We start from the raw sequence: 25,521 nt of genomic DNA on the forward strand, positions 1-25,521 counted from the left end.
ACCTATACATTTTCCTTTTCCGGGAAAATAAGTTTTCCCTTCTGCTCAATACTATAGACAAGGGATTGGGGTTAAGCAATAGAGACTCTACTGCAATTTACATGAGTTACATTAACTAGTCATTCTGTATATTCATTTAATCAGTAACCAATCCACATGACTATTTCAATACAGCCCAAATTTAGCCATCTTTTTCATAAGAGCATGAAAAACTTGAATAAACTCCTCTCTAAAATTCAGATCCAGTATATTTCCATTAAGAGTTATGAGGGGAGACACAGACTCTTCATTGGTCTTTGGGCAAAGAAAAATAATAGTTATCCTAACGACATGATGAGCGACCAAATTAAAGGAGGAGCCGTGAGAGACTAGAGAAGAAGGTAGATGAATGCTATTTTGGGGAAAGAATCGACAGGCCTGGGAGTGAGGGTGATTTGCATGTGAGGGAGAAAGAGAAGGAAGAGTTAAAGGTGAAATCCAGGTTTCTGTCTGTGTAATGAGGTGCACTGGGGACTGTGATCTCTCAGTCCCCAAACAATTCTCAAACTCAATTATTCTCAGGTCCCAAATTCTGATTTTCAGCAGCTTAGTGCCTGAGTTGACTAAGTAATCTAGTGAAATTCTGTTGCAGTTCATGTCTCAGCTGGCCTGCTCACAAAATGCACCCCTATCCATATGTAAGCTTAGAAACGTAACACTGCCAATAGTTTGCTTGATCTCTAACCCTGTGTTTCTGAAAATATCCTTTATTTAAGACTTAACACGGACTCAAGGCACCTCCGGTCAACCAGAAAATGCCTTGGACGTGCTCAAGTGCTCAGTACGTTGGTATCAACAACTAACCACAGAAAATAGGAAAAGGGGGAAAAGATATATACAGGATTTCTACCTTCAGGAGTTGGTGACTACCAAGTAGGCCTTTGTGTAATCACCAAATTAAAAATAATAACAACAACAAGAATTCCCAGTAAGTTACATCCCGTGTCATTGCAGCTCTCAGTAAGTAGAACAGTCAGCCTTAGCTTAACTAAGCAAGGAAGAAAATAATCTCTTTAAAATAGTCTCTTATCACTGTGTCAGGAAACATTTGAAGTGTTGAGCCACAAAAACATAACTACTTTTATGTTCAAATCATCTACTCAGTAGTTCACTGCAGAAAATGTGCTATGTTAAACCACTTCTCATATACCCTGTAGACATGCTCTATCCAATACCATAGCTAAATGCTGACCAAAGAAGCATATAGAATTATTAATGTTAAGTGGGAAAATACTCCATTGTATATAGCTTGTAAAATAATCTAGCCCTTTGCTGCCAATACAGTAGCCACTAGTGACACACAGCTACTAAATACTTGACATACGGGCAGCCCATACTGAGATGTGCCATAAATGTAAAATACACAGCATAACTGGAAGACAAATTATGAAAAAAAGGAAAATATCTCATATTTTTATATTGAGTACATGCTTTAAATGACACTATTTTGGATTTATTGGGTTAGAGAAAATAAAATATATTATTAAATAATTTCACTCATTTCCTTTTATCTTTTTGTTTTTTTTAATTAATTTATTTATTTTTGGCTGTGTTGGGTCCTCGTTTCTGCGGGCGGGCTTTCTCTAGTTGCGGCGAGCGGGGGCCACTCTTCATCGCGGTGCGCGGGCCTCTCACTATCGCGGCCTCTCTTGTTGCGGAGCACAGGCTCCAGACGCGCAGGCTCAGTAGTTGTGGCTCATGGGCTTAGTTGCCCCGTGGCATGTGGGATCTTCCCAGACCAGGGCTCGAACCCGTGTCCCCTGCATTGGCAGGCAGATTCTTAACCACTGCGCCACCAGGGAAGCCCCCTTTTATCTTTTTTAATGTGGTTTCTAGAAAATTAGAATTACATGTGAGGACACACATATTGGACGTTGCTGCGCTGTACTAATTTAGAGCATATGTCAGTTAACAGTTTTGAAATATCCTTTAACTGTCTTTGTCTCCTTTAATATCATTTTTTCCAAACGAAATTATTATGAAATATAGTTAGCCTATTGCGGTATGTCCTAAACAATTCCTCATTTAAGTAGGGAATTTGTTTGAAGTTAAATAAAACGTTCTGTCATTATTTTCTCAGATTTCAAAACATGATATTGGTAACTTTTATTAGATTCCAATTGGCATCATTGGATGATAATCATCGTGTGTGATTATCAACACACAAGAAGACAGATAACAAGCAAATAGTGGAAACACAGGGGAGATACTCCATCTTTCCACTCAGTGCTGTATTTTTCCTCATTTTCAATTAGCACAAGCAATCTTCTTGATATAGTAGCAGCGCAACATGACTACATATGCTAAGTGATGTTGTGAATTCAGACTGTGATATTTCCCTTGGAGATTAAATTACCTTTGAAATTCTCGAGCTGAAGCAGCACGATTTTCCTTTCCACCGTGTTCTTGGCCTGGAATCTTTAGTGATGCAATTTCATCTTAGGGAAAATGCATCTAAATGGCACCGTGGTACTCTCTGAGCTCTGCTTAAGTCCAATATCAGCAAAGATGATGAATGATTTTTGTTTTAGCCTGCTCTGCCATTCATCCAGCTGTCTTCAGGAACTATAGGTAGAAAGGGATTAGAACTACTAGTGACCTCTTTCCTTGATATCAGGCAGAGCAAATTGTCTTAAACAAAGACTTGAGTTCTGTTTTTGAGCTGGGATTTTTCTTCAGTTTGTTAAAGTTTGTGGTTAAAGATATTGTATCAGACTCATAACATTCTCTTATTTCCTCTGATATATCCCATACTGCTAGACAAAGACTGGATCTGCAATATACCGAGTAGCCTGAAGGTAAATGAAAAGTTCCATTAATTATCTACACATTTGATTCACTCAGCTATTGTCATTTACTCATCCATCTAGAAATTTCAAGATGACAAATAAAAATTTTCAGTTTTGATTTATTATTTTGGCTTCATTTAGATGCAGTCACTTTTTAAGTTCTCACTCACCATAAGGTTGTTATGAATTGCCCCCTTTTTTAATAGAGGGAAAAGTAAAACATTAACAGCCTCTATATTTTCAGACAACACAATTCCGTATCAATATCAAAATCTGCATGTCCAACAAAAAGCAAAATATACACTTCAAAATCAGATTGGGTAGCCCTAAATGCCCTGTGGAGTGATTCCAGGGGAGTGTGGTCCATGCAATTTCTGAATAATGCATATTAAATATGAGTAATAGTTACAAGACTTTGCGCAGTATGTAGCATACTTGTGGATAAATGCAAGTAAGATAATATTTGGAGGACATGGTGGTTATACCTAAGATTAGAATAAAGCTAAAATGGTTTTGAGGTCAAAACTTTCCAATAATAGACACTTGGAAATCTTAGTCTCCCTGGTATTCATCCCAAATCGTGGGCATGTTTCTTTCTTATATGTTTGCAATGACTGAGGTTGCTTTATTCAGGAGTTCTCAAATTTATTATAACCACAGAATCTTGTTCCAGGGTTAGCAAACTTTTCATGTAAAGGGCGCAATGTAATGCACAAATATTTTCAACTTTGCTGGCCATGTAATCTCTGTTGCAACTATTCACCTCTGCCGTTGTAGCATGAAAGCAGTGATAATCAATACATAAATTAAAAATGGGCCTGGCTGTGTTTCAATAAAACTTTATTTACAAAAATAGGGGATGGGCTGAAGTTGGATAGTAAGTGGTAGTTTGTCAGACCCTGTTTCATTCCAATGAAATCTCACATCAAATCCCTATAGATTATAATAGTTATGAGTTGAAGTTCAAAAATACAGGTAGGTAAGGAATATCACATTCATTTCTCCTAATCATCTTCCAGATAAAAACTTCTATAATACCACTTGGCAACAAATTTTATCTGAGTAATTCTTGGATTTTAGCCCTCCCTTCCCCTACGATCATATGTAGCAGCAAGACAAGGCAGTGGGTTGGACTAAGTGGGCCCCATTGTTCATATGTCATCTGTTCGTACTTGTTACCAGTAAAACTTCCATAAACAGGCCTCTTCACTCCTCACTCTGTGCTATTTGCTGCCATGCTTGAAGCACAGATATTGGTGGAAATACTGGGAACCTCCATAGGAGCACCATGCAGACATTACTTATAATGACTTGCCATTTTAAAACCACTTCATTGATTTATTGACATATAAAAATCTGTACGTATTTATAATGTACACGACTCGATGAATTTGGGGATAAGTATATACCTGTAAAATCATCACCACCATCTTGGTCATAAACATATCCATTCCCTCCCCAAGTTTCCTCCTGCTCCCTTTATCTATCCTGTTACCAAATTTTAAGTATACAATACAGTTTCGTTAGCTGTAGACACTATGCTCTACAGGAGATCTACATACAAGTTATTTATCTTGTATGACTGAAACTTTGTACCCTTTGACTATTCCTCCCCACTTTCCCTTCCCCCCTAGCCCCTGGCCTCAAGAGTTCTGAACTTAGAGTTTGACTGCAGGCAGGACAAACAGAACTTTGTGCCTTTTCCTACTTCTGGGAATCTTTTCTTTTTGCCATGCTATTTTCACTATCATTCTCACTAGAGCACTCCCTTTTCCCCAGCAAAAGTTCTTCAAATGGATCAGGATTTTACGTAAGAAAAGAACCATTGCTTCAGCCTGTTTCTGCTTAATCCTTAAATTCACTTGAAAAGTGAATGCAATATATAGAAGTGACAAAACAATTTACTTTCTTAAACTTCATTTTTAGAGCAGTTTTAGTTCACAACACTATTGAGAGGAAGGTATAGAGATTTCTCATATACACCATGTGCCATGCATAGCCTTCCTCATTATCAAAACCACTCACCAGAATGGTACTTTTTTTTTTTTTTTAAACCAAGGATGAACCTACACTGACACATCATAATCACCCAAAGTCCAATGTTTACCTTAGGGTTCATTTTTGGTGTTGTACATTCCGTGGGTTAGAAGAAATGTATAATGACATATATCCATCATTATAATATCATATAGAGTATTTTCACTACCCTAAAAATCCTTTGTGCTCTACCTGGTGACCACTGATCTTTTTATTGTCTCCAAAGTTTTGCCTTTTCCAAAATGTATTATAGTTGGAATCATACGGTGTGTAGCCTTTTCAAATTGGCTTCTTTCACTTAGTAATATGCATTTAACTTTCCTCTATGTCTTTCCATGGCTTGATAACTCATTTCTTTTTAATGCTGAATAATATTCTATTGTCTGGATGGATCACAATTGATCTAACCTTTCACCTTCTGAAGGACATCTTGGTTGTTTCCAGATTTTGGCAAATATGAATGAAGCTGCTATAAACATCCATGTGCAGGTTTTTAAGTCTGTGGGTATAAGTCTTCAACTCCTTTGGATAAATACCAAGGAGCATGACTGCTGGAATGTGTGGTATGAGTATGTTTAGTTCTGTAAGAAACTTCCAAACCATCTTCCACAGTGGTTGTACCATTTTGCATTCCCACCAGTAATGAATGAGCATTTCTGCTGCTCAACAATTTTGCCAGCATTTGGTTGTCAGTGTATGGATTTTGGCCATTCTAATAGGTATGTGGTGGTATCTCATTGTTGTTTCAATGTTTTAATAAGTTATCTTACACAATATAAAATATGGAAATAGAGTTTCTAGAATTGAAGTATCCAGAGGCTCTCTAGACCACTGACCTCTCAGCCAGCCCTGCTTACATAGAGGTTCCTAGACGTGTTTGTAATCAATTGGTACATATCAAATTACCACAAACTTAGTGGTCTAAAACAATCCCCATTTATTAGTTCACAGTTCTGTAGATCAGATGTCCAGGCACCGTGTGGCTGGGTTCTCTGCTCAGGGTCTCACAAGGCTGTAATGAAGGCGTTGGCAGGGCTGTATTCCTTTCTGGATGCTCTGCTGAAGAATTCACTTCCAAGCTCATTCAGGTTGTTGGGAGAATTCAATTCCCTGCAACTGTAGGGCCAAAGTCTCTATTTTCTCGCTGGCTGTAATGTGGAGGTTTCTCTCAACATCTGGAGCATGCCTGCAACTCCTTGCTATGTGGTCCCCATATGCAGTTCACAAGGCTGTTTGCTTTTTTCCAGGAGCTAGCAGGAGTGTGTCTCCCTGACAGCTCTCTCTCTGAGCAATAAGATCCAGATAGAAAGGGCTAATGTGATTAGGTTGGGCCCATCTAGGCCACCTCCCTTTCTTAAAGTTAACTGTATAATATAATATATATTATATATATATAATACAACCTAAATATATATATTATAATATATAATATATATTATAATATATAATATAACCTAAATACAGGACTGGTATCCCATCGTGTTCAAAGTCCCAGAGATTCTATAGGACATGTATATGAGGGGATGGGAATCTTGGAAGACATCTTAGAATCCTGCCTATCATGCTAGGGCAGACACCAGGAACCCTAGAGTTCCTCAGATCTCAGTTTGAAAATCTCCACCTTACTCGATCATGGATCATTTTTGGCAAGGGTACTAACTTACCAGGGATAATAGATTTTACTTTTCTCTAAAGTCTACTTTGTTCACCCTCAGTTGTCATTACCTCTTATTAATCCTCAAGAATAGCAAGTTTAGTTAGAAAACACATTCTTCCAGGATTCCTAAAAGTTAAAATTTCCTCTTAGTTTACTGAAATCAGCATCTTCTCTATTCTGTTACATTTTTCATCACTAGAAATACTTACAGCAAATTGAACATCCTGAATATGTTTTAAAATCTCTAGAATTTAGGCATTCTCTTTTCTGTAGATAGAATAAATACACTCACTTAAAACAATGTATATTAAAGGTATACTTTTTCTCTTCCCATTCAATTTTCTTTCTCTACTTCATTTATGCATTCATTTAAATTTTTCTGGACTAAAGATACATATTCTTGAGATAGTGAGCAAGTGGAAAATAGCATAAGGATAATGTATACAGTAAAAGAAGACTCAAGAATGGAACTCAGGTGCTCGTTTCAGCAGCACATATACTAAAATTGGAACAATACAGAGAAGATTAGCATGGCCCCTGTGCAAGGACGACATGCAAAATCGTGAAACGTTCCATATTTTTCAGCAACATGGATGGGCCTAGAGATTATCACGCTAAAGTGAAGTAAGACAGACAGAGACAGACAGATATCATATGATATCACTTACATGTGGATTCTAGTAAAAATGATGCAAATAAACTTTATTTATAAAACAGAAATAGACTCACAGACATAGAAAACAAACTTATGGTTACCAAGAGGGTAAGGGGGGTAGGGTTAAATTGGAAGATTGGGATTGACATATGCACACTACTATATATAAAATAGATAACTAATAAGAACCTACTGTATAGCACAGGGAACTCTACTCAGTACTCTGTAATGGCCTATATGGGAGAAGAATCTAAAAAAGAGTGGATATATGTATAACTCACTTTGCTGTACAATGGAAACTAACACAACATTGTAAATCAACTATACTTCAATAAAAAATTTTTTTAATTAAAAGAATGGAACGCATGGGTGCAACAACATTTAAGAAGAGGCTGAAGAAAATGGTCCCACATAAGCTCATGCTAAATAGTGGCCAGGAACAAGTGAAAGAAGCCAAATATGCCAAATATCAACATCATCAAGTACAACAGAGAGGTCAAGTGGGGCTCCATCTACCAGCAGTCACAACTAGAAGGATAATAGTGTCTTTCAAGAATCTGCCAGAGTTCAGTCATGAGAAGACTAGCTATCCTAGGTACTCTGAGCAAAAAGTGCTTTAATACAGGGAATTAGAGGCTTATACAACTATTGAAAACCTGGGGTAGAAAAGAGGGCCATAGCTGATATTTCAGGAAATCTGGAAGAAGAGGGGTTACAGGGACCTCATCACCAATAACTTCAATTGCCTTCAACCCTGAAGAAGATGATTAGTAGGCTGCCAATTTCTAAACCTCTGCCCACACATGCCACCAGAGAATAATGGCTTTTCTTTCTCGTCCACTTCCCAAATCTCATGTGAGCAGCGAGAAGAAGGAGAATATAATCCAGAATCGTGGAGGCAGGTGATTCTGGAAAAGGCAGTTTCAGGATGATGGAGAGAGAAATGAGAAGGGGGTGGCCAAGTCGCCCAGTGGCAAAAGACATTCATCAAGAGGCAACTACTAACATTTTTGAGTCTCTTATATATGTTGGCACTCTCTTAGACACTTTATATGCCTTATCTCCTTTAATGTGAGGTAGGTATTATTATTCTTGTTGCACAGATAGCAAATCTGAGACCCAGTGGGTCAAGGTTGCTCAAGGTTACATGGTTAATAAATGCAAGAATGGTGATAGGAATCCAAGTCTGTCTTCAAAACCCCTGCATATTCCAACTGATTGCCTACATTATATCCAATAAGGTAAAAGACAACTGACAAAGTTACATAAAATGATGAAAATTTCCAGTATCAAAATTTTAATACTGTATAATGGTCAAAGATATCTTGAACAATAACATGTACTCCATTCTGTATATTTATATTCTTGATAAGTACAAGCTTGAACATTAAATCCTTGTAAATGACAAGTGCACTCGGACAGGTCTTGCCTCTTCAGCCTACCCCACAGCTGGGACTACTGCAGTTCATGTGACTTCTCCAGAAAGGCAGACCCACTAAGGTTACCCCAGTCCCTGCTTTGCTGTAAAATCCTGGCTCTCAGTAAACTTTTTTTAAAGGGTGCTTTTGTGATGGTACATATTTTGGTATAACTTGTTATTAAATCAGCTGCCAAAAAATTAGGATTGATTTCAGTCTTGAAAAATCTTTATTGTAACCTCACCAAGATAAATGCATGTCTCACTTATCCAGTTTAGCTGAATATATAGATTGGAATATGTTGTCTATCTGCAACTTGGCCACATTACATTAATTAAACTGTAGGCCCATGATCCCTTATTGAATTTTCTTGCTTATATTATTAATACACAAACACAATGTTATTTTTGCTGTTGTAATTCTCAAAGCATCAAACTATTTGCATATCATTATTATTTTGATAATTTAATGACTTGCTTTTTAATGCATTTTTAATGGAACAGGAAACTTTTCATCCCAATATAAGTTATGGAAATCACAGCTAAAACTGTCTTTTAGTCAGATTGTGATACTGTTTTTCCTAAAAACTGCTTAATTTTCACAACATTAGAACTATGGTTATATTTAGATTCCTCACGAGCTCTTTCAAAGTATATATTTCTATTGATAACAATTTAACCTTATAAGTTCAAGGAACATTTAAATTCTCTCAATTTATATTGGAGATGAAGTTACAAACTAATTCAAACTGAATTTTAAGGATTGGAGAGATCATTGGGATCAAAAAAAACCTTGAATTAAAACAAAAAGGAGTTGACATTGAATTAGACCTACTGGTAGAAACCCCACAGAATGAGGTAAGAACCTGAGCAGTTACATAAATTTAATTGCAGTATATAATGTTTATCTATACAAAATAAATCATCATACAGAAGCCTAATAAACCATAAAAGTACATTAGGTTCCACTTGATAATTATAAATGATTTTATTTCATTTAATTTTCAAACTGATTTTGTTAATTTTGACTTAATTCTGCTTTGTATGTATGACAAACCTTCAATATCTCCTTTAATCAAAATCTGACAGCTCTATATAAAAAAAAGTGTGCATCAAATTCCTAATGAGTGCAATTTACAATATAAGGAGGAATAATCACATTCAGCACTTTCTTTCTAAGGAAATGACTTGGGAATTCCTTAGAAAGATCCAGTGATTTCTAAAACATGCAATGTATCACTATCTAGGCTTGTAAAGAAATAAATGTAAAAGAGTTCCTGGTTATTCTGCAGCCTTAACTCCAGTAAAATCCCAGGTTATATTTAGCCCTGAAATTTTGAATTCCTATAAGTGTTAGTAACTTTTAAAGATCTCTTTTCCATGTATTATTACTAGTATAAAAATAACTCATGTGATAATTGGAGAGATATTGCACGTACTGAGTTTCATTTATGAGAATCTTTCATATTCTTTTAATTTGTTTTGACATGAATTATTGTCTTGAATAAGTCTTCAATCAAAGGATGACAATCTGCATCTTGCATTCTCTCCATCAAAAATAATTATTAAGTGTGACGTTTTTATACAGATAGCTGCTCATACAACTCAATATCAAAAAAAACAAACAATGCAATCAAAGAATGGGCAGAAGACCTAAATAGATATTTCTCCAAAGAAGACATCCAGGTGGCCAACAGGCACATGAGAAGATGCTCCACATCACTAATTATTGGCAAAATGCAAATCAAAACTACAATGAGGTTTCACTTCACACCTGTCAGAATGGCCACCATCAAAAAGTCTACAAATAACAAATGCTGGAGAGGGTGTGGAGAAAAGGGAACCCTCCTACACTGTTGATGGGAATGTAAATTGGTGCAGCCACTATGGAAAACAGTCTATAGGATCCTTAAAAAACTGAAAATAGAGCTACCATATGATCCAGCAATCCCACTCCTGGGTATATATCCAGAAAAGATGAAAACTCTAATTCGAAAGGAAACACACACACCAATGTTCATAACAGCACTATTTACAGTAGTCAAGATATGGAAGCAATATAATTGTCCATCAATAGATAAATGGTTGAAGAAGATGTGGTGTGGGGACCTTCAAGATGGTGGAGGAGTAAGACGTGGAGATCACCTTCCTTCCTACAAATACATCAAAAATACATCTACATGTGGAACAACTCCTACAGAATACTTACTGAATGCTGGCAGGAGACCTCAGACTTCCCAAAAGGCAAGAAAATCCCCACATACCTGGGTAGGGCAAAACAAAAAAGAAAAAACAGAGACAAAAGAATAAGAATGGGACCTTCACCTCTGGAAGGGAGCTGTGAAGGAGGAAAATTTTCCACACACTAGGAAGGCCCTTCACTGGTGGAGATGGGGGGTGGGCGAGGGGGAAAATTCGGAGTCACCATGGAGAACGCAGCAACAGGGGTGCAGAGGGCAAAGCGGAGAGATTCCTGCCCAGAAGGTCCATGCCAACCAGCACTCACCAGCCTGAGAGGCTTGTCTGCTCACCTACCAGGGTGGGTGGGGGCTGGGAGCTGAGGCTCAGGCTTCGGAGGTCAGATCTCAGGGAGAGGACTGGGGTTGGCTGCATGAACACAGCCTGAAGGGGGTTAGTGCGCCACAGCTAGCCGGGAGGGAGTCCGGGAAAAAGTCTGGACCTGCCTAAGAGGCAAGAGACCATTGTTTTGGGGTGCGCAAGGAGAGGGTATTCCATCCCCGTGTACCCACATAGGGCAGAGCACCACCTAAATGAGCTCCAGAGACAGGCGTGAGCCATGGCTATCAGCTTGGACCCCAGAGACGGGCATGAAATGCTAATGCTGCTGCTGCAGCCACCAAAAATCCTATGTGCAAGCACAGGTCGCTATCCATACACAACACCCCGGGGGCCTGTGCAGCCCACCACTGCCAGGGTCTCATGATCCAGGGACAACTTCCCCAGGAGAACACTCGGCATGCCTCAGGATGTTGCTTCGTCACGCTGGCCTCTGCCGCCACAGGCTTGCCCTGCATTCCAATTATAACTACCATACCCCTCCCGCCCCATGGCCTGAATGAGCAAGAGCACCCTAATTAGCTGCTGCTTTAACCCTCTCCTGTATGGGTGGGGAAGAGATACCTGAGAGCGGGTCCAAATCCAAAGCTGAACCCCGGGAGCTGTGCAAACAAAGAAGAGAAAGGGAAATTTTTCCCAGCAGCCTCAGGAGCAGTGGATTAAATCCCCACAATCAACTTGATGTACCCTGCATCTGTGGAATACCTCAATCGACAACGAATGTTCCCAAAATTCAGGTGGTGAGCTTTGGGAGCAAGAGTAGACTTGGGGTTTGCTTTCTGCGTCTAATTTGTTTCTGGTATTATGTTTATCTTACTTTAGTTTTTAGCACTTGTTATCATTGGTGGATTTATTTATTGGTTTGGTTGCTCTCTTCTTTTTTTTAATTAATATTATTTGTTTTATTTTAATAATTTTTTCCATCTGTTTTTCTCCCTTTTCTTCTGAGCCGTGTGGCTGACAGGGTCTTGGTGCTCTGGCCAGGTGTCAGGCCTGAGCCTCTAAGGTGGGAGAGCCAAGTTCAGGACACTGGACCACCAGACACCTCCCGGCCCCACATAATATCAATTGGCGAGGGCTCTCCCGGAGATCTCTGTCTCAACGCTAAGACCCAGCTCCACCCAAAAGCCAGCAAGCTCCAATGCTGGATGCCCCATGCCAAACAACACACAAGACAGGAACATAACCACAGCCATTACCAGAGAGGCTGCCTAAAATCATCCTAAATTCACAGACACCCCAAAACACACCACTGGATGTGGCCCTGCCCTACCAGAAAGACAAGATCCAGCCCCACCCACCAGAACACAGGCACAAGTCCCCTCCACCAGGAAGCCTACACAAGCCACTGAACCAAATTCACCCACTGGGGACAGATACCAAAAACAACGGGAACTATGAACCTGAATCTTGTGAAATGGTGTGTGCAAACACGGTGAGTTAAACAAAATGAGAAGACAGAGAAATACACAGCAGATGAAGGAGCAAGGTAAAAACACACCAGATCAAACAAATGAAGATGAAAGAGGCAATCTACCTGAAAAAGAATTCAGAGTAATGATAGTAAAGATGATCCAAAATCTTGGAAATAGAATGGAGAAAATACAAAAAAAATGTTTAACAAGGACCTAGAAGAACTAAAGAGCAAACAAACAATGATGAACAACACAATAAATGAAATTAAAAATTCTCTAGAAGGAATCAATAGCAGAATAACTGAGGCAGAAGAACGGATAAGTAACCTGGAAGATAAAATAGTGGAAATAACTAAAACAGAGAAGAATAAAGAAAAAAGAATGAAAAGAATTGAAGACAGTCTCAGAGATTTCTGGGACAAAATTAAATGCACCAACATTCGAATTATAGGGGTACCAGAAGAAGAGAAAAAGAAGGGGTCTGAGAAAATATTTGAAGATATTATACTTGACAACTTCCCTAATATGGGAAAGGAAATTGTCAATCAAGTCCAGGATGCACAAAGAGTCCCATATAGGATAAATCCAAGGAGAAACATGCCAAGACACATATCAATCAAACTATCAAAAATTAAATACAAAGGAAAAATATTAAAAGCAGCAAGGGAAAAACAACAAATAACATACAAGGGAATCCCCATAAGGTTAACAGCTGATCTTTCAGCAGAAGCTCTGCAAACCAGAAGGGAGTGGCAGGACATATTTAAAGTGATGAAAGGGAAAAGCCTACAACCAAGATTACTCTACCCAGCAAGGATCTCATTCAGATTTGACGGAAAAAGTAAAACCTTTATAGACAAGCAAAGGATAAGAGAATTCAGCACCACCAAACCAGCTTTACAACAAATGCTAAAGGAAGTTCTCTAGGCAGGAAACACAAGAGAAGGAAAAGACCTACAAAAACAACCCCCCCCAAATTAAGAAAATGGTAATAGGAACATACCTATCCATCATTACCTTACATGTAAATGGATTAAATGCTCTAACCAAAAGACACAGACTTGCTGAATGAATACAAAAACAAGACCCATATATATGCTATCTACAAGAGATCCACTTCAGACCTAGGGCCACATACACACTGAAAGTGAGGGGATGGAAAAAGATATTCCATGCAAATGGAAATCAAAAGAAAGCTGGTGTAGCAATTCTCATATCAGATGAAATAGACTTTAAAATAAAGCCTATTACAAGAGACAGAGAAGGACACTACATAATGATAAGAGATCAGTCCAAGAAGAAGATATAACAATTGTAAATATTTATGCACCCAACATAGGAGCACCTCAATACATAAGGCAAATACTAACAGCCACAAAAGGGGAAATCGACAATAACACAATCATAATAGGGGACTTTAACACCCCACTTTCACCAATGGACAGATCATCCAAAATGAAAATAAGTAAGGAAACACAAGCTTTAAATGACACATTAGTCCAGATGGACTTAATTGATATTTATAGGACATTCCATCCAAAAACAACAAAATACACTTTCTTCTCAAGTGCTTGTGGAACGTTCTCCAGGATAGATCATATCTTGGGTCACAAATCAAGCCTTGAATATTTAAGAAAACTGAAATCGTATCAAGTATGTTTTCTGACCACAACACCATGAGAGTAGATATCAATTAAGGGAAAAAAATGCTGTAAAAAGTACAAACACAATGAGGCTAAAAATTTGCTACTAAATAACCAAGAGATCACTGAAGAAATCGAAGAGCAAATAAAAAAATACCTAGAAAAAAATGGCAATGAAAACATGACGACCCAAAACCTATGGGATGCAGCAAAAGCAGTTCTAAGAGGGAAGTTTATAGCAATACAATCCTACCTCAGGAAACAACAAACATCTCAAATAAACAACCTAACCTTACACCTGAAGCAATTAGAGAAAGAGCAAAAATAAACAAAAACAAAAAAACAAAACAAAACAAAAACCCCCAAAGATAGTAGAAGGAAAGAAATCATAAAGATCAGATCAGAAATAAATGAAAAAGAAATGAGGGAAACAATAGCTAAGACCAGTAAAACTAAAAGCTGGTTCTTTGAGAAGATAAACAAAATTGATAAACCCATAGCCAGACTCATCAAGAAAAAGGAGAGAGGAAGAAAATCAATAGAACTAGAAATGAAAAAGGAGAAGTAACAACTGACACTGCAGAAATACAAAGGATCATGAGAGACTACTACAAGCAACTATATGAGAATAAAATGGACAACCACAAAGAAATGTACAAATTCTTAGAAAAGCACAACCTTCCAAAACTGAACCAGGAAGAAGTAGAAAATATAAACAGACCAATCACAAGCACTGAAATTGAGACTGTGATTAATAATCTTCCAACAAACAAAAGCCCAGAACCAGATAGACGAATTCTATCAAACGTTTAGAGAAGAGCTAACACCTATCCTTCTCAAACTCTTCCACAATATAGCAGAGGGAGGAACACTCCCAAACTCATTCTACGAGGCCACGATCAGCCTGATACCAAAACCAGACAAAGGTGTCACAAAAAAAGAAAACTACAGGCCAATATCACTGATGAACATAGAAGCAAAAATCGTGAACAAAATACTAGCAAACAGAATCCAGCAGCACATTAAAAGAATCATACACCAAGATCAAGTGGGATTTATCCCAGTGATGCAAGGATTCTTCAATATATGCAAATCAATCAATGTGATACACCACATTAACAAATTAAGGAATAAAAACCATATTATCATCTCAATAATGCAGAAAAAGATTTCAACAAAATTCAACACCCATTTATGATTAACAACTCTCCGGAAAGTGGGTCTAGAGGGAACATACCTCAGTATAATACAGGCCACGTATGACAAACCCACAGCAAACATCATATTCAATAGTGAAAAACTGAAACCATTTCCACTAAGATCAGGAACAAGGCAAGGATGTTCACTCTTGCTACTCTTATTCAACATAGTTTTGTATGTCCTAGCTGCAGCAATCAGAGAAGAAAAAGAAATAAAAGGAATACAAATTGGAAAAGACTAAATAAAACTCTCACTGTTTGCCAATGATATGATATTATACATAGACAATCCTAAAGATGCCACCAGAAAACTACTAGAACTAATCAATGAATTTGGTAAGGTTGCAGGATACAAAATTAATGCACAGAAATCTCTGACATTCTTATACACCAACAACGAAAAATCAGAAAGAGAAATTAAGGAAACACTCCCATTTACCATTGCAACAAAAAGAATAAAATACCTAGGAATTAACCTGCCTAGGAGGCGAAAGACTTGTACTCAGAAAACTATAAAACAGTGATGAAAGAAATCAAAGTTGACATAAACAAATGGAGACATATACCATGTTCTTGGATTGGAAGAATCAATATTGTGAAAATGAATATACTACCCAAAACAATCTACAGATTCAATGCAATCCCTATCAAACTACCAATGACATTCTTCACAGAATTAGAACAAAAAATTTTCCAATTCGTATGGAAACACAGAAGACCCCGAATAGCCAATGCAATCCTGAGAAAGAAAAACAGAGTTGGAGGAATCAGGCTCCCTGACTTCAAACTATACCACAAAGCTTCTGTAATCAAGACAGTATAGTACTGGCACAAAAACAGAAATATAGATCAATGGTACAGGATAGAATGTCCAGAGATAAACCCACAACATATGGTCATCTAATTTACAACAATGGAGGCAAGAACATACAATGGAGAAAAGACAGCCTCTTCAATAAGTGGTGCTGGGAAAACTGGACAGCTACATGTAAAAGAATGAAATTAGAACACTACCTAACACCATACACAAAAATAAACTCCAGATGGATTAAAGACTTAACTGTAAGACCAGACACTATGAAACTCTTAGAGGAAAACATAGGGAAAACACTCTTTGACATAAACCACTCCAAGATCTTTTTTGACCCACCTCATAGAGTAACAGAAATAAAAACAAAAATAAACAAATGGGACTTAATTAAACTTAAAAGCTTTTGCACAACAAAGGAAACCATAAACAAGACAACCCTCAGAATGGGAAAAAATATTTGCAAATGAAGTAACTGACAAAGGATTAATCTCCAAAATTTACAAGCAGCTCATGCAGCTCAATAACAAAAAAAACAAACAATCCAGTTAAAAAATGGGTGGAAGACCTAAATAGACATTTCACCAAGGAAGACATACAGATGGTCAAGAGGCACGTGAAAAGATACTCAACATCACTAATTATTAGAGAAATGGAAATCAAAACTACAGTGAGGTATCACCTCACGCCAGTCAGAATGGCCATTATCAAAAAATCTAGAAACAATAAATGCTGGAAAGGGTGTGGAGAAAAGGGAACCCTCCTGTGCTGTTGGTGGGAATGTAAATTGATACAGCCACTATGGAAAACAGTATGGAGGTTAGTTAAAAAACTAAAAATAGAACTACCATATAACCCAGCAATCCCACTACTGGGCATATACCCTGAGAAAACCATAATTCAAAAAGAGACATGTACCACAATGTTTATTGCAGCACTATTTACAATAGCCAGGACATGGAATCAACCTAAATGTCCATTGACAGATGAATGGATAAAGAAGATGTGGCACATGTATACAATGGAATATTAGCCATAAAAAGAAACAAAACTGAGTTATTTGTAGTGAGGTTGGTGGACTTAAAGTCTGTCATACAGAGTGAAGTAAGTCAGAAAGAGAAAAACAAATAGTGTATGCTAACGCACATATATGGAACCTTAAAAAAAAATAATGGTGCTGATGAACCTAGTTGCAGTACAGGAATAAAGAGGTAGGCATAGAGAATGGACTTGTGGACATGGGGTGGGAGGGGGAAGCTGAGCCAAAGTGAGAGTAGCATTGACATATAGACACTACCGAATGTAAAATAGTTGGCTGGTGGGAAGCAGCAGCATAGCACAGGGAGATCGGCTCGGTGCTTTGCAATGACCTAGAGGGGTGGGATAGGGAAGATGGGAGGGAGAATCAAGAGGGAGGGGATATGGGGACATGTGTATGCATATGGCTGATTCGCTTTGTTGTGCAACAGAAACTAACACAGTATTGTGAAGCAATTATACTCCAATAAAGATCTATTAAAAGAAAACAATCCCTCCCACGACTCCCCAGCTCATTCAGAGTACCAGGCAAAGTCTTCACTATGACCTGAAAGGCTCAATCATCTGGCCCTCTTCCCTCCCTTACCTCTGTGACTTCTTCTATGACACTTGCTTCTCTTCCCTTCAACCATACTGATCTCCTAGCTATATTTTATTCTTATATTTGTTTTTGTATTTTAAAAATTATTTTCAGTGTTCTGATTTAAGTATGTTTCTTTTTCTAACTTCTTTAGCTAGTTCACTTTCATTTTTATTTTTTGAAAAAGGGCCACTTTAGCTACATCTAACAGGTTGTTATTTTGTATTTGGTCCTTTCAGTATTATCTACTTTTACATGTTTTCTAATTTCTATCCTAATTTATTTTTGACATGAATGTGTTTTTGAATTTCCAAATGTATGTTTTAATGTCATCTTTTTATAACGTCTCTAATTGGAATGCATCAAGGTCAGAAAATCAGTCTGGATGACACTAAATACTTTGAAACTTGTTGCTGGGGTTGATAGACTAATAGGAGGTTAACTTTTATAAATGGTTCACATATGTTTGAAAAGAATGAATTTTCTAATTTGGGAGTATAGGAGTAAGCTTGGAAATTTTGTTCCTCAAACATTATCCGTCCATTTGTACTTATTGTGATTTCTAATATATTTGGATTTTCTATTTTATTTTTGAACTTATTTTCATTTCTATCTTATCATCTTACAATTTTTTCCTTGATTTTCTTCCTTTCTTTCTAGCCTTTTTTTTTTTAACATCTTTATTGGAGTATAATTGCTTTACAATGGTGTGTTAGTTTCTGCTTTATAACAAAGTGAATCAGTTATACATATACATATGTTCCCATATCTCTTCCCTCTTGCATCTCCCTCCATCCCACCCTCCCTATCCCACCCCTCTAGGTGGTCACAAAGCATAGAGCTGATCTCCCTGTGCTATGCGGTTGCTTCCCATTAGCTATCTATTTTACGTTTGGTAGTGTATATATGTCCATGCCACTCTCTCACTTTGTCCCAGCTTACCCTTCCCCCTCCCCATATTGGTATTTTATTTCTCTCATTTCACTTTTTCTCCCTATCTACTGGTTCTGAAAATATACAATATATTTCTACCAGTTACACTAGTAATTTTAAAGTGCCCTACTTAACTTGAGTTCTACAGATAGTCATTATCTTCACCATCCTTCTCAACAATACAATATAAGGACTTTCAGTGCTTTAACTCTATTCATCATCCATCTTGGCTTGCTGTGATAAAAGAATAATAGTCTCTGAAACATACTGAGTTTTAAGCGGAATTGACTGCTGGGTAAGGCATAGAAAAGCTGATCCAACATGAAGGGTCAGGCTGTGGGATGGGGTCTTCAGATTAACTGTCAAAGTGTATCTCTAGAATAGTGGGGATTTATATCTAAGCATGAAGGAGGGGGATCAGCCCTTGTGAAGACTGTCTCCCAGAACAAAGACAATGGTGGGCTTAGAAAGGTGAAGAGAGATAAATTCTAGTGGTCCTGGAAGCTCATGGGGAAGTAGCTCAGCTGGATCTAGAATTTGGCACTTGGTTGATGTCAGCATTCCTGGCTGCAAGGCCGTTCCCAGGGCTAACAGTATGAAGACTTTGGCCATTGGCATGCGTATTATCTTGCATTGTTCCTGGGCCTGCAGACCCCTGGATGTATTTCTTGTTGCTTAGAGAAAGTAGGTGTTCCCTAGCCTCTCTTTGGCCAACCTATAATTATGTTACATGGTGGGGGGTAAGGGTGGGGATTCTCCTCTCAGAGTACATTCAGTTGCACGTCCAGACTGCTATCCAAAGAAGACCCCTCTCTTCAGCACAGTAAAAGAAACCATCAACAAAACGAATAGGCAACTTACTGAATGAGAGAATATATTTGCAAATCATACATCTGATAAGTAGTTAATATTCAAATAGCTCAATAACAACAACAACAAAACAAACATACAACCAGATTGAAAAATGAGTAGAGGACCTGAATGGACATTTTTCCAAAGAGGAAAATAGTTTTCTTTGCTGTGCAGAACCTTTGATGTAGTCGCATTTGTTTATTTTCCTTTTATTGCCATTGCCTTTGGAGGAAGATCCAAAAAAATATTGCCAAGAACAAAGTCAAGGAGCTTACTGCCTATGTTTTCCTCTAAGAGTTTTATGGTTTCAGGTCTTACATTTAAGTCTTTAATCCATTTTAAGTTAATTTTTGTGTATGGTGTAAGACAGTGGTCGACTTTCATTCTTTTGCATGTGGCTGCTCAATTTTCCCATCACCATTTATCAAAGAGACTGTTCTTTCTCCATTGTATGTTCTTGCCTCCTTTGCTGTAAATTAATTGACCATAAGTGCTTGGGTTTATTTCTGGGCTCTCTATTCTTTTCCATTGATCTATTGTTTGTTTTTATGCAAATACCATACTGTTTTGATTACTATAGGTTTGAAATATTGTTTGAAATCAGGGAGTGTGATGCCTCAAGCTTTGTTCTTTTTTTCTCAGGATTGCTTTGGCTATCCAGGATCACCTGTGGTTCCATACAAATTTAAGGATTTTTTTGTTCTATTTCTGTGAAAAATCCCATTGGAATTTTGATAGGGATTGCACTGAATCTGTAGATTGCTTTGGGTCATATGGACATTACTACAATATTAATTATTCCAATCCATGAGGACAAAACATCTTTCCATTTATTTGTGTCTTCAATATCTTTCAACAATGTCTTATAGTTTTCAGTGTACAGGTCTTTCACCTCCTTGGTTAAACTTATTCCTGTGTATTTTATTCTTCTTGATGTATTGTAACTGGCACTGTTTTCTTAATTTCTATTTCTATTTCATTGTTAGTGTATGAATACAGCACATTTTTTTAACTTTTTAAAACATTTAAAAAAAATTTATTTATTTATTTTTGGCTGTATTGGGTCTTCGTTGGTGCTCACCGGCTTTCTCTAGTTGTGGCGAGCGCGGGCTACTCTTCATTGCAGTGCGCCGGCTTCTCATTGCAGTGGCTTCTCTTGTTGCAGAGCATGGGCTCTAAGTGTGCAGGCTTCAGTAGTTGTGGCACATGGGCTCAGTAGTTGTGGCTCACGGGCTGTAGAGCGCAGGCTCCGTAGTTGTGGCACACAGGCTTAGTTGCTCTGTGGCATATGGGATCTCCTGGACCAGGGCTCGGACCTATGTCCCCTGCATTGGAAGGCAGATTCTTAACCAATGCACCACCAGGGAAGTCCCTACACCACATATTTTTACACATTGATTTTTTTAACCTGCAACTTTACTGAATTCCTTTATTAGTTCTAACAGTTTTTGGGTGGCATCTTTAGGTTTTCCTATATATAAAATTATGTCATCAGCAAATAGTGATAGTTTTACTTCTTCCTTTCCAATTTGGATACTTATTATTTGGTTTTGCTGCCTAATTGCTGTGGCTAAGACTTCCAGTACTATGTTGAATAAAAGTGGCAAGAGTGGGCATCCTTGTCTTGTTCTTAATCTTAAGGGAAAAGTTCTCAGCTTTTTGCTGTTGAGTATGATGTCACCTGTGGGATTGTCATAACTGTTCTTTATTATGTGGAGGAACATTCAGTCTATACCCACTGATTTGAGATTTTTAAAAATCATAAATGGATGTTTAATTTTTCAAATGCTTTTTCTGCATCTATTGAGATCATCATATGATTTTTATCCTTTATTATGTTAATGTGGTCGTGTTTTCATTGTCATTTGTTTCTAGGTGTTTTTTGATTTCTTCAGTGATCTCTTGGTTATTAAGTAGTGTATTGTTTAGCCTCCATGTGTTTGTAATTTTTACAGATTTTTTCCTGTAATTGATATCTAGTCTCATGGCGTTGTGGTCGGAAAAGATACTTGATACGATTTCAATTTTCTTAAATTTACCAAGGCTTGATTTGTGACCCAAGATATGATCTATCCTGGAGAATGTTCCATGAGCACTTGAGAAGAATGTATATTCTGTTGTTTTTGGATGGAATGTCCTATAAATATCAATTAAGTCCATCTCGTTTAATGTGTCATTTAAAGCTTGTTTCCTTATTTATTTTCATTTTGGATGATCTGTCCATCAGTGAAAGTGGGGTGTTAAAGTCCCCTACTATGATTGTGTTACTGTCGATTTCCCCTTTTGTGGCTGTTAGTATTTGCCTTATGTATTGAGGTGCTCCTATGTTGGGTGCATAAATATTTACAATTGTTATATCTTCTTCTTGGATTGATCCCTTGATCATTATGTAGTGTCCTTCTTTGTCTCTTGTAATAGTCTTTGTTTTAAAGTCTATATTGACTGATATGAGAGTTGCTACTCGAGCTTTCTTTTGATTTCCGTTTGCATGGAATATCTTTTTCAATCCCCTCACTTTCAGTCTGTATGTGTCTCTAGGGCTGAAGTGGGTCTCTTGTAGACAGCATATATATGAGTCTTGTTTTTGTATCCATTCAGCCAGTCTATGTCTTTTGGTTCTAGCATTTAATCCATTTACATTTAAGGTAATTATCGATATGTATGTTCCTATTACTATTTTCTTAATTGTTTTGGGTTTGTTTTTTTAGGTCTTTTCCTTCTCTTGTGTTTCCTGCCTAGAGAAGTTCCTTTAGCCTTTGTTGTAAGGCTGATTTGTTGGTGCTGAATTCTCTTAACTTTTGCTTGCCTGTAAAGCTTTTAATTTCTCCATCAAATATGAATGAGATCCATGCTGGGTAGAGTAATCTTGGTTGTAGGGTTTTCCCTTTCATCACTTTAAATATGTCCCGCCACTCCCTTCTGGCTTGCAGAGTTTCTGCTGAAAGATCAGCTGTTAACCTTATGGGGATTCCCTTATATGTTATTTGTTGTTTTTCCCTTGCTGCTTTTAATATTTTTTCTTTGTATTTAATTTTTGATAGTTTGATTAATATGTGTCTTGGCATGTTTCTCCATGGATTTATCCTGTATGGGACTCTCTGCGCTTTCTGGACTTTATTATCTATTTCCTTTCCCATATTAGGGAAGTTTTCAACTATAATCTCTTCAAATATTTTCTCAGTCCCTTTCTTTTTCTCTTCTTCTGGGACCAGTATAATTCGAATGTTGGTGCGTTTAGTGTTGTCCCAGAGGTTTCTGATACTGTCCTGAATTCTTTTCATTCTTTTTTCTTTATTCTTCTCTGCAGTAGTTATTTCCACTATTTTATCTTCCAGGTCACTTATCCGTTCTTCTGCCTCAGTTATTCTGCTATTGATTCCTTCTAGAGAATTTTTAATTTCATTTATTGTGTTGTTCATCATTGTTTGTTTAATCTTTAGTTCTTCTAGGTCCTTCTTAAACGTTTCCTGTATTTTCTCCATTCTATTTCCAAGATTTTGGATCATGTTTACTAGCATTACTCTGAATTCTTTTTCAGGTAGACTGCCTATTTCCTCTTCATTTGTTTGGTCTGGTGGGTTTTTACCTTGTTTCTTCATCTGCTGTGTGTTTCTTTCTCTTCTCATTTTGCTTAACTTACTGTGTTTGGGGTCTCCTTTTCACAGGCTACAGGTTCATAGTTCCCATTGTTTTTGGTGTCTGCCCTCAGTGTTTAAGGTTGGTTCAGTGGGATGTGTAGGCTTCCTGTTGGAAGGGACTGGTGCATGTGTTCTGGTGGATGAGGCTGTATCTTGTCTTTCTGGTGGGCAGGTCTGTGTCTGGTGGTGTGTTTTGTGGTGTCTGTGACCTTATTGTGATTTTAGGCAACCTTTCTGCTAGTGGGTGGGGTTTTGTTCCTGTCTTGCTAGTTGTTTGGCAAAGGGTTTCCAGCACTGTAGCTTGCTGGTCATTGAGTGGAGCTGGGTATTGGTGTTGAGATGGAGATCTCTGGGAAATTTTTACCGTTTGATAACACATGGAGCTGCAAGGTCTCTGGTGGACCAGTGTCCTGAACTCGGCTCTCCCACCTCAGAGACACAGGCCTGACACCTGGCCAGAGCACCAAGACCCTGTCAGCCACACGGCTCAGAATAAAAGGGAGAAAAAAATAAAGAAAGAAAGAAAAAAAAAATAATAAAATAAAAAATAATTTTTAAAAATAAAAAAGTAAAAAGTAATTTAAAAAAGAAGGAAAGAAAGAAGAGAGCAACCAAACCAAAAATCCAATCCACCATTGATAATAAGCGCTAAAAACTATACTGTCAAAAAAAAAAAAAAAAAGGACAGACAGAACCCTAGGACAAATGGTAAAAGGAAAGCTATACAGACAGCATCATACACAGAAGCATACACATACAAACTCACAAAAAAAGAAAAAGGAAAAAAATTTATATATAGCGTTGTTCCCAAAGTCCACCACCTCAATTTTGGGATGATTCGTTGTCTGTTCAGGTATTCCACAGATGCAGGGTACATCAAGTTGATTGTAGAGATTTCATCTGCTGCTCCTGAGGCTGCATGGAGAGATTTCCCTTTCTCTTTTTTGTTCGCACAGCTCCCGGGGTTCAGCTTTGGATTTGACCCTGCCTCTGCGTGTAGGTCTCCTGAGGGCATCTGTTTATGGCTCAGACAGGACGGGGTTAAAGGAGTGGCTGATTAGGGGGATCTGGCTCACTCAGGCCAGGGGGAGGGAGGGGTACAGCGAGCCTGCGGCGGCAGAGGCCAGAATGACGTTGCAACAGCCTGAGGCATGCCGTGTGTTCTCCCGGGGAAGTTGTCTCTGGATCACGGGACCCAGACAGTGGCAGGCTGCACAGGCTCCTGGGAGGGGCGGTGTGGAGAGTGACCTGTGCTCGCACACAGCCTTCTTGGTGGCGGCAGCAGCAGCCTTAGCATCTCATGCCCATCTCTGGGGTCCGCACTGATAGCCGTGGCTCGCACCCATCTCTGTAGCTCGTTTAGGCGGTGCTTTGAATCCCTTCTTGTGCACCCCGAAACAATGGTCTCTTGCCTCTTAGGCAGGTCCAGAGTTTTTCCCGGACTCCCTCCCGTCTAGCTGTGGCGCACTAGCCCCCTTCAGCCTGTGCTCACGCAGCCAACCCCAGTCCTCTCCCTGGGGTCTGATCTCCGAAGCCGGAGCCTCAGCTCCTAGCCCCGCCCGGCCTGGTGGGTGAGCAGACAAGCCTCTCGGGCTGGTGAGTGCTGTTCGACACCGATCCTCTGTGCGGGAATCTCTCCGCTTTGCCCTCTGCACCCCTGTGGCTGCACTGTCCTCCGTGGCTCTGAAGCTTCCATCCGTCCACCACCCCCCATTTCCACCAGTGAAGGGGCTTCCTGGTGTGTGGAAACGTTTCCTCCTTCACAGCTCCCTCCCACTGGTGCAGGTCCCATCCCTATTCTTTTGTCTCTTCTTTCTTTTTTCTTTTGCCTTATGCAGGTACATGGGGAGTTTCTTGCTTTTCGGGAGGTCTGAGGTCTTCTGCCAGCATTCAGTAGGTGTTCTGTAGGAGTTGTTCCACATGTAGATGTATTTCTGATGTATTTGTGGGCAGGAAGGTGATTTCCGCGTCTTACTCTTCCGCCATCTTGAAGTTCTCTGCACATGGGTTTTGACAGGTCAGGTCTATGAGTGACACACTTCATATTTACCCACATGCCATTGGCCAAAACTCAACTACCTAACTGCAAAAGCCGTAAGAAGTGTAATATAGAAACAGTTTCATGTAGAAGAGGTGTGTCTCTGTCAGGACTAAACATGAATTTAATAACCTGGAATAATGAATGAAATAAAAAATTTATAATAACAGAAAATTTAACAAAAATATTAGGGTTCTAAAATCCAA

General features: G+C 38.4%; 1 non-coding gene and 1 pseudogene across 1 annotated transcript; both read left to right on the plus strand.

The window, feature by feature from the left end:
• LOC103007785 (tRNA pseudouridine(38/39) synthase-like) overlaps positions 1-25,521 on the plus strand; it is a 188,828-nt pseudogene that overhangs the window by 66,485 nt on the left and 96,822 nt on the right.
• On the plus strand, positions 6,998-7,104 carry LOC114238254 (U6 spliceosomal RNA). Its single transcript, XR_003623656.1, has one exon. It is a non-coding gene; the product is annotated as a U6 spliceosomal RNA (small nuclear RNA).

This window comes from Balaenoptera acutorostrata, chromosome X (genome assembly GCF_949987535.1).
Source record: "Balaenoptera acutorostrata chromosome X, mBalAcu1.1, whole genome shotgun sequence".
Lineage (NCBI taxonomy): Eukaryota > Metazoa > Chordata > Mammalia > Artiodactyla > Balaenopteridae > Balaenoptera > Balaenoptera acutorostrata.